Source organism: Aplysia californica, unplaced genomic scaffold (assembly GCF_000002075.1).
Source record: "Aplysia californica isolate F4 #8 unplaced genomic scaffold, AplCal3.0 scaffold00012, whole genome shotgun sequence".
Taxonomy (NCBI): domain Eukaryota; kingdom Metazoa; phylum Mollusca; class Gastropoda; order Aplysiida; family Aplysiidae; genus Aplysia; species Aplysia californica.
The window spans coordinates 827,066-840,160 of record NW_004797282.1 but is presented as its reverse complement, the minus strand read 5'-3'; the positions used below and the strand labels follow the sequence as shown (position 1 = coordinate 840,160).

Sequence of the window (13,095 nt, the reverse complement as noted above, 5' to 3'; positions counted from 1 at the left end):
GGGGGGGTAGGTTCCAAGCTTTCACACTGAAAGTAGTGTGTAGTAATAAGCAACTATTGTTGTAGGATATCTTTACTGGTATGGAAAGACAGACTCTGAGAACTGACGTCAAGGCGCTACAATTACTCTTTCTGTCAAAGTTGTGAATTCAGATCCTTTTAGTCTCTAACCCTAGTTATCATTTAATGTATGAGTTTCACACTCTTATCTACAAATTTAAGATCACTTTGGAGGCGGGCATCGACATGGCCTGTCAGGGCCAACCTTGGCTAAGAGGGAAACACCATCCGAGAAGAAAGACTAGATGAAAATTCTCCCAAAACAGGATTTGAACTCAGGTCTTCTTAATACCACGGTGAAGCACCTAACCGTCCTACCAGAGACGCCGGTGTAATCTTAGTCTTTTGTAAATCTTACAGGAAAAAACATTAACCGTTATTGTACAGTTGGTCTCGGGCACACCGTCAGTGCAGTTGGCATCATGCCAGGCTACGGAGCTGACGGCATTGGTTCAAATCTCCAACAAGACTTTTTGTTAAACTTAAGTTGTTTTGCAAAGTTTTTCAAGACTCTCAACCCGTTTTGGCTCTGAGCTATGGAAGAGGAAGTTAAATTAGGAGCCAAAAGAAGGCATTCTCATTGGCCAAATGACCCGACCTTTTAATCAGATTGTGGAGGTTCAAGTCACGAAATGGCGCACGTCAGTAGAAATAGACGTCTGCGCTGCTACATCAATATTTGGACCCGGAAGTCCATCAGGGCCCCAGTGCATTCTGCACACTAACAAAAGATCTGACCCCGCAGTGTCATAGCATGTCATGTTGTTGCGGTTAACTATCGAAAAGTAATCAATGTCACAAGAAAAGATTGCACAAGGAACAAAAACGGTTGTAAGTTAGCAAAGATGCAACCTATCGCGGTTAAGTGATTCGGTCAACTGATGAAAATGCCCCCAAATCAAAAAGCATACAATGCTAGAGAAACAGACTACACAACAAAGACAAGGGCAAACGACGAAAAACATGGCTAGACGGCGTCTGAGAAGTCCCCCAAACAGAAGAACATAACATCTACATTAGAGGCCATCGACCTAACTTTTGACCAAAGATCTCACCCCCCCCCCACCCCCAACAACCCTTTCGACTATTAAAGTAGAAGTAAAGTTAAGGTTCACATAAAATATGGAATTGGCGTGGCGATTGTGGGAAGTGAAAGGTTACTTCACCCCCGCGTCGATCGATGAAGCCAGCCATGTGGAATCTATCGTCAGCAGCTGATTGAGTCTGTCTAATCAAATCAGAGATCGATAGCAACAATGATCACAGTTGGCGATTTTCACGAGAAAGTGAGAAAGAAAGAAGGGAGTGCTGGTGACAGGCTGACTCGTTCAGATATTACGTCACGCCCTTTTGATCTTTTGCGCAGATAGAAGGTAACAGGTTCAGAGTCAGAAGGTTTTAAGAGCAGTACGTTCTTTTGGGTCAAATATCTGCACGATACATTTGAGAAAGGAAGTATGTCTCGCTTTACGTTGAGCGGCAACCTCAGAAAAATAAATTGTGTGCATGCGAATTAATGTTGGCCTATATGTAAGTTCCGAATAGGAGGAAGGGAACGTCTACTTAATAATATATATTATATATACATAGTTATATAATATAATATATTATATTTTATATATCATTATACTTTTCAAACAGTTTAATAATTGTTTAATCGGTGTTGCTCCTTGAATAACCCAAGTGTGTTTTTTTAAGGAGAGGTGGATTAACCATACGTGTGCCATACAGTAGCCCGTGATCTGTCAGTTCGATAAAATATCACGTTCGTGATCTGTCTACTCGCAATGTACTTCCTCATTCTCATAAATCTTGAGCATCCCCATCACTTAGAATAGAGCAGCTGAAGTTCAAGTGCTACTTGTGGTAAACGACATCAGGGTACCATCAGCGAGCATTTATACAGACTGTGTATCAACCTTTGAGAAATAGCTGATCTTGCATCAGCTAAAAAAAAGATTTTGTCTAATTGCAGCTCGTTACAGACAGGTTGCGTTTTTTGTTGGGTTTTTTTTTTTTGGGGGGGGGGGGTGTTTATTTCCTTTTCGCACGGGCGAGGTTTGTTGTTGTTGCTGTTGTTGTTGTTGTTGCTGTTGTTGTTGTTGTTGTTTTGAATTATTCTTTCTTGATTTGGTTTCTTGAGTTTAAAAAAAGAACGTTTTTGTTTTGTTTCTGGGGTGGGGTGGGGCTTTCTTATTGATTTCTTCTGTCTTGTTAATTGTAAAAGCAATAAATATGCATATATAAGCAACGCGTGGCATTGCTTGTTCCTTAAGGGAGTATCTATGGATCCCGTGGTGCCATGCTAGACAATAGTGTGTGTGCCCCATGTTTGAATCCCTTAAGGGGGAGGGGAGAGGGGGCGTTATTTAAATCTTTAAAGACGTGGTGGAAATTTCGATTGGCAAGCCCATGGCTATGTTACTGTCCTGTGTTTTAAAGTTTCAGTTAAAGAAAACGATTTGAATATTATCTATGAATAACCAAAAATGTTTGTTGAATGATCAGAACGGCGTTCTCGGGAAGTTGACGTGTGTTGTTTTAAGTGTTTTGCAAGGCCTTCACTCACATTGCTTGGTCATGGAAATGGAATGCTTTTATTCAACACTCTTTCATGACACCTTTGGTATGGAAGGCGTTTATTCAATGCTTCTTTATACGCACATTTCGTATGGAATGTGCTTATCCAACACTCTTTCTGAACACATTTCTTGTGGAAAGCATTTTATCAAACACTCCTTTTTAACCCATTGAGGGCATTTTATCCAACACTCTTTCTGAACAAATTCCTTGAGAAAAGTATTTTATCAAACACTCTTGTTTAAAATCCATTTCGTAATGAGGGCATTTTATCCAACAGCCTTTCTTAACACATTCCGTATGGAAGGCATTTTATCCAACACTGTAGCGTGCACTGAAACCACCAGAAAACGACCCAACTGGTGTTGTTGGTATATTTTTCGTTATTGTTTTTGTTTGTTTTTGTTTGTTTGGGGGTTTTTTTAATTGGGGGTGAGGGTGGGGGGGGAGTTGGGGGTGGGTTTGGGAGGTAGGGAGGAGAGGTGGGGGGGGGAGGGGCACTCTAAGATAATCTTATTCTCATGTCGTATCGCTTTTTGTGCTTATTTGAATGTAGGTCAGTTGGTGTGAATTGTTTGACAGCGTGGTCCATCACAGCTGAGAGGTGCTGAATGAGCTTATTGTGGATACGACTAGTGAAGAAAGAGTTGTTGAAAGAAGCATTGCTTCTGTTGACATTTGCACAAGAGAATTGGACAAAGATCCTTGTTCAGTTGGTAGTGACAGGGATGAAAGTTGAGCATTGTTTCTACAGCGTAGCGAAGTACCTCTACTGCGGCCGGGAAAGGGGGAAAAGGGGGGGGGCGTAGATCTAGACTTGTAAGAGGGCCGAATGCTGGAAATCGAGAGTGTTCGTGCGCGTTATAGGGGGTACCCATTCGCACGATCGGTTCGGTTCTGTTCGGATTGGTAGGCAGGGCTAGCTGGATTGATGGCGCAAAGCGATCATTGTGGCAAAAAACCGATCGACCGACTCGCAGCCTCAAAAAACGAACGCATTTGCTTTCAGGCCGCGAATCGGATGATCGGTTGGCGATCGGTTGCCGATCCCCTAGTGGGCACCTCATATTAACGATTTAGACGAACAATAAAAAATGATCAGATAGAAACATTGATACACATTAGACCGTAATGTTTTACAACACTTGCGACACAATAAAGTCATATAAGTGCCGAAGATCAGAGGTATTATAAGAGAGTAACAAACTCAACAAATATTGGGGGAGGTAAGAGCTATAAATGTTAGCTAAGAAAGAAGGAGCGAGCCACACCAGAGCACCCACCAACCATCCACCAAGATATAGACTGAAACTGAAAGGAATTTCACAGATAATCTTTATAAAAGCCACTTTTGATGTGTATGCCTTTGCATACAAATTTTTGTTTGAACGTTCCAAAATTAAATTAGTTGGGAACTAAAATTGTGCTTGGCGACTTCAATGGGTGCGAAAAAGGTTTAAAAGAAATACATGTAGCTTTAAGAGTAAGCCTTCATGTATTTGAATAATCTCGAAGATGCATTTAATATCATGATGATGATGATGATGATCATCATCATCATCATCATCATTTCTATTTAGCACAAAACACCAACCTACAAAATATTCTGCGACAGTAAGTTAAGTCGTTTTTTGGAATATTTCCGACATCGAGTCTTTGAGATAAATTAAGAAACACTGCATAGAAAGCAAGCAAACAAGTAGGCCTATGCGTCTCTCAAAATTAAGTATCAAAGTTGCTGTTTGCATGGTACACATTCTGCAAAAATTGATCTAGTGTTTGCAAACGTAACATACAGTGCAGGCAACTTTCAATTCACCATTACGTGTATCCTATTGTTTGCCCTTTGGCCCTTTCTCTGTGCTCTTCGAACAACGTCGCTGTGCAAGTGTGTTCATGTTGAACTCAGACAAACAAGAGTTCTGTTGAATTGCTTTGCGCTTTGCTTGCAGATCCAACAATTAATATCCCAATCAAAGACAATTGTTTAAAATAGTCGTGTTCTGTGAATACATGGCGATGGATGGAGTTCAGAAAAATAATATAATGTTGAATATTGAATAAGGAACATCTTGCACAAATTATCAGAGTCGTCGGTAAACATTTGTGTTTGGTTTGTCTGTGTTTCTCGGAGTGTTAACGTGTCTGTCTTTACATAATATAGTGTGGATATGTTGTTGTGTACCGTTGACATGAGTGCGTATGAGTGCACGTATGTTTTTATGCGTGCATTGCGAGTGAGTCGTAGAATATGTGCGTGCATGCTGGGTACCCTGTTCGATGAACGGACTCCAAAAAATCGATCGTCAAGTCATTGTGGGACCAGTGCGCACTGCAAGTGAACGGAAGCCTCACTTGTTTACAATGGCGTCTTAGAAGATGGACTTTCCCAAGATTAGATCTAAACGAAACTAATGAAAAGCTGAAAATTAAATTACAGTGACTTCAGACTCCTCAATACAACTATGCAACCTTCAAATAATTCTGAACCACCGTTAATATGTTCAAATTCGAAAGTTAAGTAGTTCGGAAGCTTTAGGCGTCCAAAGAGACGAATTTTCAGAAATATATATATATACTAGCTGGGCCCCCCTTTTGTTGAAAGGAATGATCGATGCATTAATATCAACTGAAAGTCATTGGCCTATTATATTTACTCTACTGGAATTGAACAATAAATCCTGACAGATGCAAAAAATTAGAAGGTTTAGAAGAATGTGGTGTTTAGATTGATCCTCTCTTCCGCTTTCGTGGTTGTACTCTTCAGAATTTCAAAGGTGTGGAACAGAGCGCGCAGCTATTAAACGGAAAACCTCACTTGCTTACAATGGTGTCTTAGAAGACGGACTTTCCCAAGACTAGACCTAAACGAAACTAATGAAAAACTGAAAATTAAACTACAGTGACTTCAGGCTCCTCAATAGAACTGTGTACCCTATAAATGATTCTGAACTTCCAATAATTTTGTCAAATTCGAAAGTTAAGTGGTTCTGTAGTTTTATGCGGCCAAAGTGACGAACTTTCACAACTATAATATGTATAATATATATACATTATATATATATATATATATATATATATATATATATATGTATGTATATATATATATATATTTATATTTATATATATATATATATATATATATATATATATATATATATATGTGTGTGTGTGTGTGTGTGTGTGTGTGTGTATGTGTATTATGAATATATATATTATATCATTGTTATTGTTTTTCATTTATACTTTCAAGTTTCTCCGGTTCCCTCTAGGTGAAATCCTCCATCAGCCTGCGTTAATTGTTTTTTATTTGCATTCTCTCTTTTCTTTTTTTTTTTCGTTCAAGTAAAATAACACAAAGATCTGTGATTAAAGTCCGTGTTATTAGAATAGGTGCAGGTACAATTTCATATACTTTGAAGGGCAAGAGCCCACAACAACTGTCATGTCTTTGTATAATATATATATATATATAAAGAAACCCACATTGGAGGCAGAGAATGAATGTATCTTTCGCGTGAAAGGAATTGACATAATGCATGCTCCGGCATTTCGAATCTGATGGATAGAGATATATTTTTAACTCCATCACATTGACCTAATTATGCTTCGTATTTGCTGCTCTCCCCAGATAAGACGTTTAAATTGATAATGATCTTCGAGAAGAGTGCAACCGTTTTGTTTGTTCACATGATAGAATATAGCATCAGTCAGTGCGTCATGTTATTGAACGGAGGTTTAGATTGTTTAGCATGACAGAAACTTTTTAACGGGGAAAAACTGATTGCACTGTTCGCACACTTTTGACATTTAAACCCGCACGGCTTTTGTTTGAACTTTTGGTTCCTGTAAACTCATTTCCATTATCAAATATGAAGCCTGTTTGCTGATAATACATCAAATGTGCCACGACGTTGTGGAATCAGGCGCTCGTCAATTTAGGGGCAAATTGAGTTATTAATATGATCTTAAAGCTTGTCCATTTGCCTTGCCTTTGATGAAAAAAAAACGATTTAACTTGGATACAAGTCAAGATATTGACAATTGAAGGAGTGGGGTCGCCTACTTTTAAAGGTAAAATTAGCGCCAAAATGGCCGCCAAAGTGGAGTTACTTCCTTAGCTTGAGAGTCCGTGGAAACTGAACAGTAAGATCTTGAATGCCTTTAATCGGTGTTTTTCAGTGATAATCCACTCAGAAATAATTCTTTAACGGGTATGAAAAGTGTGGAGCCTAACAAAAATTAAATTGTAAAAATTCCCAAACCAGCAGAAATATTCCAGTTTCTTGACTTCCATTACTTAGACGAGCACCTGATGTCACCATGCTGCATCACAAATTTTTAACGAAACAATTTCCATTTTACTTTTGACACCCTATATATGTCTTTCTCTTTCATTTTGAGGTCATTCTTTTTAAAACTCTTTTCTTGGTTCTTATATGCGATCTTTTGCTGGTTCTTTCGGGGTTTTAAAGTTGAGTCCAGTTTAATATGTCTGTCTTGCAGTCATCGGTGTATCTTAAAAGAACCGACATCGTCTCCATCTTTCTTTCTGTAAATGACCATCAGTTTCAGAATGTAAATGGAATGTGAATACTACACAGTAATATCGAGACTTGCGGAATGATCTCAACACTTGTCTTATCATTGTAACAGGGGTTTTCGTTTTGATTTGACATATATCTAACATTGATCAGGCATACGGATAACCAAAGCTCAAGAGCAACCTATTAAGAATTCGAATGACAGTATTCCATGATGTAGTTCAGTGCGATAAAAGCTGAGATTACAATACGACCGCAATGGCTGTTTAGCGCTGAAAGTGTCCTCCGCATGCATGCACTGAATGAGGCATTGTGCAACAGAACAGATCAGAAATCGAAGTCAACCCACATGTTTGCAATGCCGTGAGTAGAACGAAACCCTTTTCTAAAAGGTAATTATAAGACGTGTTGCAAGGCATTGATCAAGTGGGTTGCTGTCTGACCTTATCCCCTCCAAAACTTACTTTCTTTTTCCAGGGTCCCATCGAGGTAGGACGACAAAGGCGTAGTAGAGGGTTACGAATAATCACTACTTCCTAACCAAACCTCCAGACCGCCTCAAGCTTAATCGATAAACACTTTGGCTTGAATGAGAAACTTTGGACTGCTTAAAAAGTTTGGTTGACACTGAGTTCAATAGTTTCCGGTAATCTTTATCTGCTTTTCTATTTCTTTAAATTTAAAGTCTCATTCCTTCTATGTCTAATCCAGCTTTTGGAAAAAGAAAAGGCTCTCTCCAGAGGCCAGGCTTCTGGTAAGAACAGGCTTCTGAAAATTTAAAAGATTGTATGTAAGCCCGTGAAAACTGTTCTTCGATACAAAGTCCAGAAGAAATGACCTAAAACTGTACGTAGATATACATGTACTGTTGGTGAGACTGATCACTGTTTATGCAGACGCGAGCGGAATCCACTTTCGAACTTAATTATTTTTGCAGACGAAATTTTTACATGACATTCCACCATGAACTATGAAAGAATGGAGATAAAGTTGATTTCAGCGTTGCGACTTTGAATTATGCTACATTACGTTGAAAACTGCTTAAATCTGAATGTGTTATTACCCCTCCCCCTCCCCCTCCTCCTCCCCCCCCCCTCGCCCCATGTGAACACTGGCATCTTTGCAAGGTAATTCTGCTTTACATCTATATAAAAAGAAAAAAATAGGCAAAACTGACGTATCCGAGAGGTAATGCTTGCAATAAAAGCGTAACAGAAGCAACACAGTTATATTTGGAGATAATTTGTGTGTAAGATAAGACGTGCTTGACAATCAGCGCATGCCAGTATAACAAGTCATTACAGGAGCATTACGTTGTTTGCAGACAAGGTTCAAGGTCTTCGTTTTTTAGCTAGGGTTAAGGTGTCTAGCGCAAGGATAAAATGCCCAAAATGACCTGCTACCTACAAGCGGACAAACAGAAGCTGCTTGACTTTGTTCTGTTTTTGTTTGGGTTTTTTTTTCTTTTTGAATTTGCTGTGTTCATTTGTATCTGTTTATGCAATGAAAACTAAGAAAATACAGCGCACCAACTTGAAAATCACATCTTGGCGTTACTAAGAGGTGATATTATGTAAAGCAATGGCAGTCAAAGAGTTAACCTAATATTATGGGAGGAATCTGTGCATGGAAGCCACGATGTTGCGTCTCCGGGAAACCACTGCGCCTTTCGCTCGCTCGCTCTCTCGCTCGCCACACACACGCGGAGCCTCCTCTTTGTCACTCAAACAATACCGCCAGACGCTTGCCCTGGTGTGAGGACGTTGTGCCTGGTGCCAGAAACATTCATCACGCACCATTAGCCACTGACGCTCTTGTTGTGTTTATACATGTAGTTCTTAATTACATTTTGTTTTTTGTAACGTTTTATTAGATTCTCTTTTTGTTTTATTTTGTTTTTCTCAGAACAGTGTCGTCGCGTTGCTTTAATTAAATCGTGTATTTCTTCCGTTTGGAGTTTGCCTAGGCCCAAGGAGTAGTTACTTTCCTTGCGGGAATGATGGTGGCATGCGTCTTAATGGCTGAAACGCTGTAGCTCTTCGTGTCCTGAACAATGAAGTGTTAACACTAGATGAACGTTGACAGCTAAAGTTGATAGAGTCAGGTTGCTTGTTTGGAGGGGTTTTTTTCGAAATGATCCACCCAAGGCCTGCAAGATTATAAGATACTGTTTTCACGTCAACATCAGAGAGTAGCAAATTATTTCACGTTAATAATTGTAGCCAGTGGGAACAGCCTCCAGATGTTTGTGTTGGTATGATGTGGATTCTATCCCGTGTTTACTTTTGCTGCCAAAGTTGGATTAAGTTGTGATGGTAGAGAGGTGCCAGTGACATGAATTACAGTGGAGGTGAGTAAGTAACCCTGTGCACTATAGATGTCGTTATTTGTTACTATTGTTTTGTATTTGATGTCGATGTTGTTGTCACTAGTCGGATGTACCTGCTGGAACCCAACAAAAAAAGTGCTGTGTCCACCACTGCTGACATCTGGTACATTTTGCGACTGTTGTTTCTTCTCTTGTGTATTCGTAATGTTTCGGCAGCAGCTGCTGCTGGTAATAATGTTGGTGTAGCTGTTGTTGTTGTTGTTGCTGCTGCTGCTGCTGCTGCTGCTGCTGCTGCTGCTGCTGCTGCTGCTGCAGCAGCAGCTGATGATGATGATGATGATGATGATGATGATGATGATGATGATGATGATGATGATGATGATGATGATGATGATGATGATGATGATGATGATGATGATGATGATGATGATGATGATGATGCATGTGGTTGTGATAGTACTACTGATAACAGTTTTAGTTAAATTGTAGTAAGAATTTTACGGCACTTGCAACATAAATAAGTCAAGTAGCAGCCTAAGATGAGAGATGTCACAAGAGAGTAACATACAAAGAAAAGAAGATGAGGAAAGAAGGAACATGAGATATTCAATAAGAAAGAAGGACGAACAAACCTCACCAGAGCACCTCAAACCACCAACATTAGTCTGGGGGCCTCCATACTTTAGTGATACAGTAAGAGCAGAAGAGTCATAGCTTTGTTAAAAACCCATAGCCTTCCATTAGATAACAATCTCTATTTATAGAAATTAACTAATTCACCCTTATGTGAGAGGTGTAACTCTCATGAAATTGAAGATGAATTTCACTTTACTTTCTATTGTTCACACTTTGTCCATCAAACGAAATTCTTAATCCCTCCCAGCCTGACTCGGCCCAGTGACAGAAATATGCAATGTTTGACCCATGATAAGAGATATATACACAACCTGTCCTTATTTATTATGGAAACTTTACTCATCAAATGAGTGTTTTATGTGATGTGATGTGGGCCAATGGCCTTAAACACTGAATAAACTTACTGACTGATACAATAAGAACATCAATTATAAATAGGACTCGCGCATTGTCATATTCGGTCGAGCCAAAAATGATCTAAATTGAGAAAACAACAGACATTGCTTTGCTCTTTCTTTTTTTTTTTTTGAAGTTCTGGGAGCATCAAAGACTGGATAGCATGACGTCTGGTTGATGTATTATGTAGAAGTCCCCACTTCTCGAAGAGGAAAGCATCATCTCTTGGTTTAGGATTGCACATGAGTATTGCCACCGGAAACATACGGTATCAATCATCAACCAACCCATCTAAAAATGTAATACATAATTATTCCGTGATTGCGAATTTCTAATGTATTTTGAGGTGTTTCTCCCCTTGTCTCCATTACAATTCTACTAGTGAAAGTGTAGTGGAGGTCTCCTTTCTCTTTGACAATTTAGATAACTGTCTTTATGATAGGCATGGGTGGACGGGGTTCCTGGTACGAACAATGATTGAGTATCCAGTATCCTTGGTAGGCTATTTTTGGACAGTACATCTGAAAGTCTCAGCCGGGGTAGTAATCATTTCTTCAGGTTTACTCAATCTCCATATTCTTCTTGTAAAATTGTAGTTAGCGTCTCCTTTCTGAGTACAATTTTAAATAATTTTTCGTGCCTGACGTCACGGCTTCTCTCATGTTGTAGCGCCAGAGAGAGAGAGAGTGAGACGCCAGATGTGTGTAGTTGGTCAAGTAAGTTCTAAATAGAGACCTCGACAAGACCTTTACCTTTCTGCATGACACTTAAGACTTAGCAGTGCAAAGTAGGCTTATTGATAAAATCGTACGGGGTAATATTTCCTACCCATGCACCTTCTTCCAATAATGTACAAACTCTTCTGACAATGTACGAATTTTTCCGGCAGTTCTTCCGTTCGGCAATTCTTCTGGCAATTCTTCCAGCACTGTATGAATTGTTCAGGTAATTCTCCCGGCAATTCTTTCCGTATTTATTCCGGCAATTCTTCAGGCAACTCTCCCGGCAGTATATGACTTTTCCCGGCATTTCTTTTTGAAATGTTTCCGGCAGTTTACGAATTCTTCTGACAATGTAAGAATTCTTCCGGCAGTGTTCGAATTCCTACTTATTATTTCTCTTCCCACATCCTCTATTGATGAATGTGGCAACAAACCTGGGATCTCAAAGACTGCATAACGATTAAATAAATTGGGCATAATTTATCTTCTGTTAAAGGATGTGCCCCAACGGCACATTCTTTCGTTACTGCGCGATTTCGGTCCTCTGTGAAGTTAATCACAGCTTCCCTTACAATCCAATGTCATTGCATTGCTGGAAAACTGCAGTGACTCACTGTTTGGCCAAATTAAAGAGAAGGATATAGATCTAGCATACCTCCTGAAAAAAAACTGAGCCTTCAACTTCCAACACAATGACAGAAATGGTATTTGCAATTTTGGTTGTAATTACAACCTACGAGTACTACGAGTTTCCATTATGTTTTAATGAAGGATATGTTGTTGTAACAAGAGTCACTGCTCATTATCATGTGTCTTTTGGATGTCTTTGTCGTATGTTGTTATTATTATATGGAATGACGCTTTCAATGAGAATTTCGGTCGTAATTTAAGTTGCTGGAGTGTTCCATTGAAAATAAAAACTCCACGTGTTTTTCGCTTGTCCAGAAATGAACTATTGCAACTTACAACGCATGTCCTGTTCGACAGTTAAATCTGCAAAACTGTCTTAATTAAAATATCTGAAATGCCATAACGTTGACAATACAAATAAAGCCCAGTTCCTTTGTATTGCTGCAGCATTCCGATGTGCATCCGGAGCACTGTCTTTGGCCAGGAAAGAATATAAACAGTTTTTCCCCTCTTTTCTTAAAGAATCTTAGGATCTACAACACAAGCTGCAGCCAACGAGGCAAATACTTTCCCGTTGCAATCAAAGATAACCAGAACTCCTTAAAACTGACGTGCGTTATTGCTTTTTGTTAAGTGTAACTCTTAGTGGGGAGTTGTTGCCTTTGTGATCTCGTCCAACACTTGATGAGCTGTTACATTAATAATGGTTTGTCACCTATGGCTGGTGATGACCAATCATCTTCAGACTGCAGAAGAGAATATTTCTTAAGCGAAATATAAGAAACAAGAGTTAAAATAACTTGCTTTTTTGCAATGGCCAATGTCACATTGAAACAACACTGCTTATCCGAAAGAACGTGACTTTCATTTTTAGAATGATGACACATTGTGATTTTTTTTTTAAAGTAAAATTCTGTGGGTACTCGGAGTTCGAGCAGAATTAAAGAGCAATTTTACTTAGTCGTTTGCAAACGTAAAGCAATCTTCCCCCCTAACAGCTCACATGCATAACCACGGAGATCTATTTGTGGATGTATTGAACCAGATCTAAGTCTTCGTAACGCGTGCATAACAATGACACGTCACTACATCATAATAGTTTAATCAATAGCCTATGTCAGCGAGAGCAGAGTAGACGTCGTACAGGATTCTTTGTCTTTCTTTTCTTCTCTCTCCCCCTCCCCCACTTTACGACCCCC

At 39.3% G+C, this 13,095-nt stretch overlaps 1 long non-coding RNA gene across 1 annotated transcript in view; it reads left to right on the top strand.

The window, feature by feature from the left end:
• Positions 1–8,872: 8,872 nt before the first annotated feature.
• Positions 8,873–13,095, top strand: part of LOC101845970 — a 56,763-nt gene continuing 52,540 nt past the window's right edge. Inside the window, exon 1 of the long non-coding RNA XR_220075.3 lies at positions 8,873–9,533. This is a non-coding gene — a long non-coding RNA (uncharacterized LOC101845970). The remainder of the gene's footprint in view (positions 9,534–13,095) is intronic.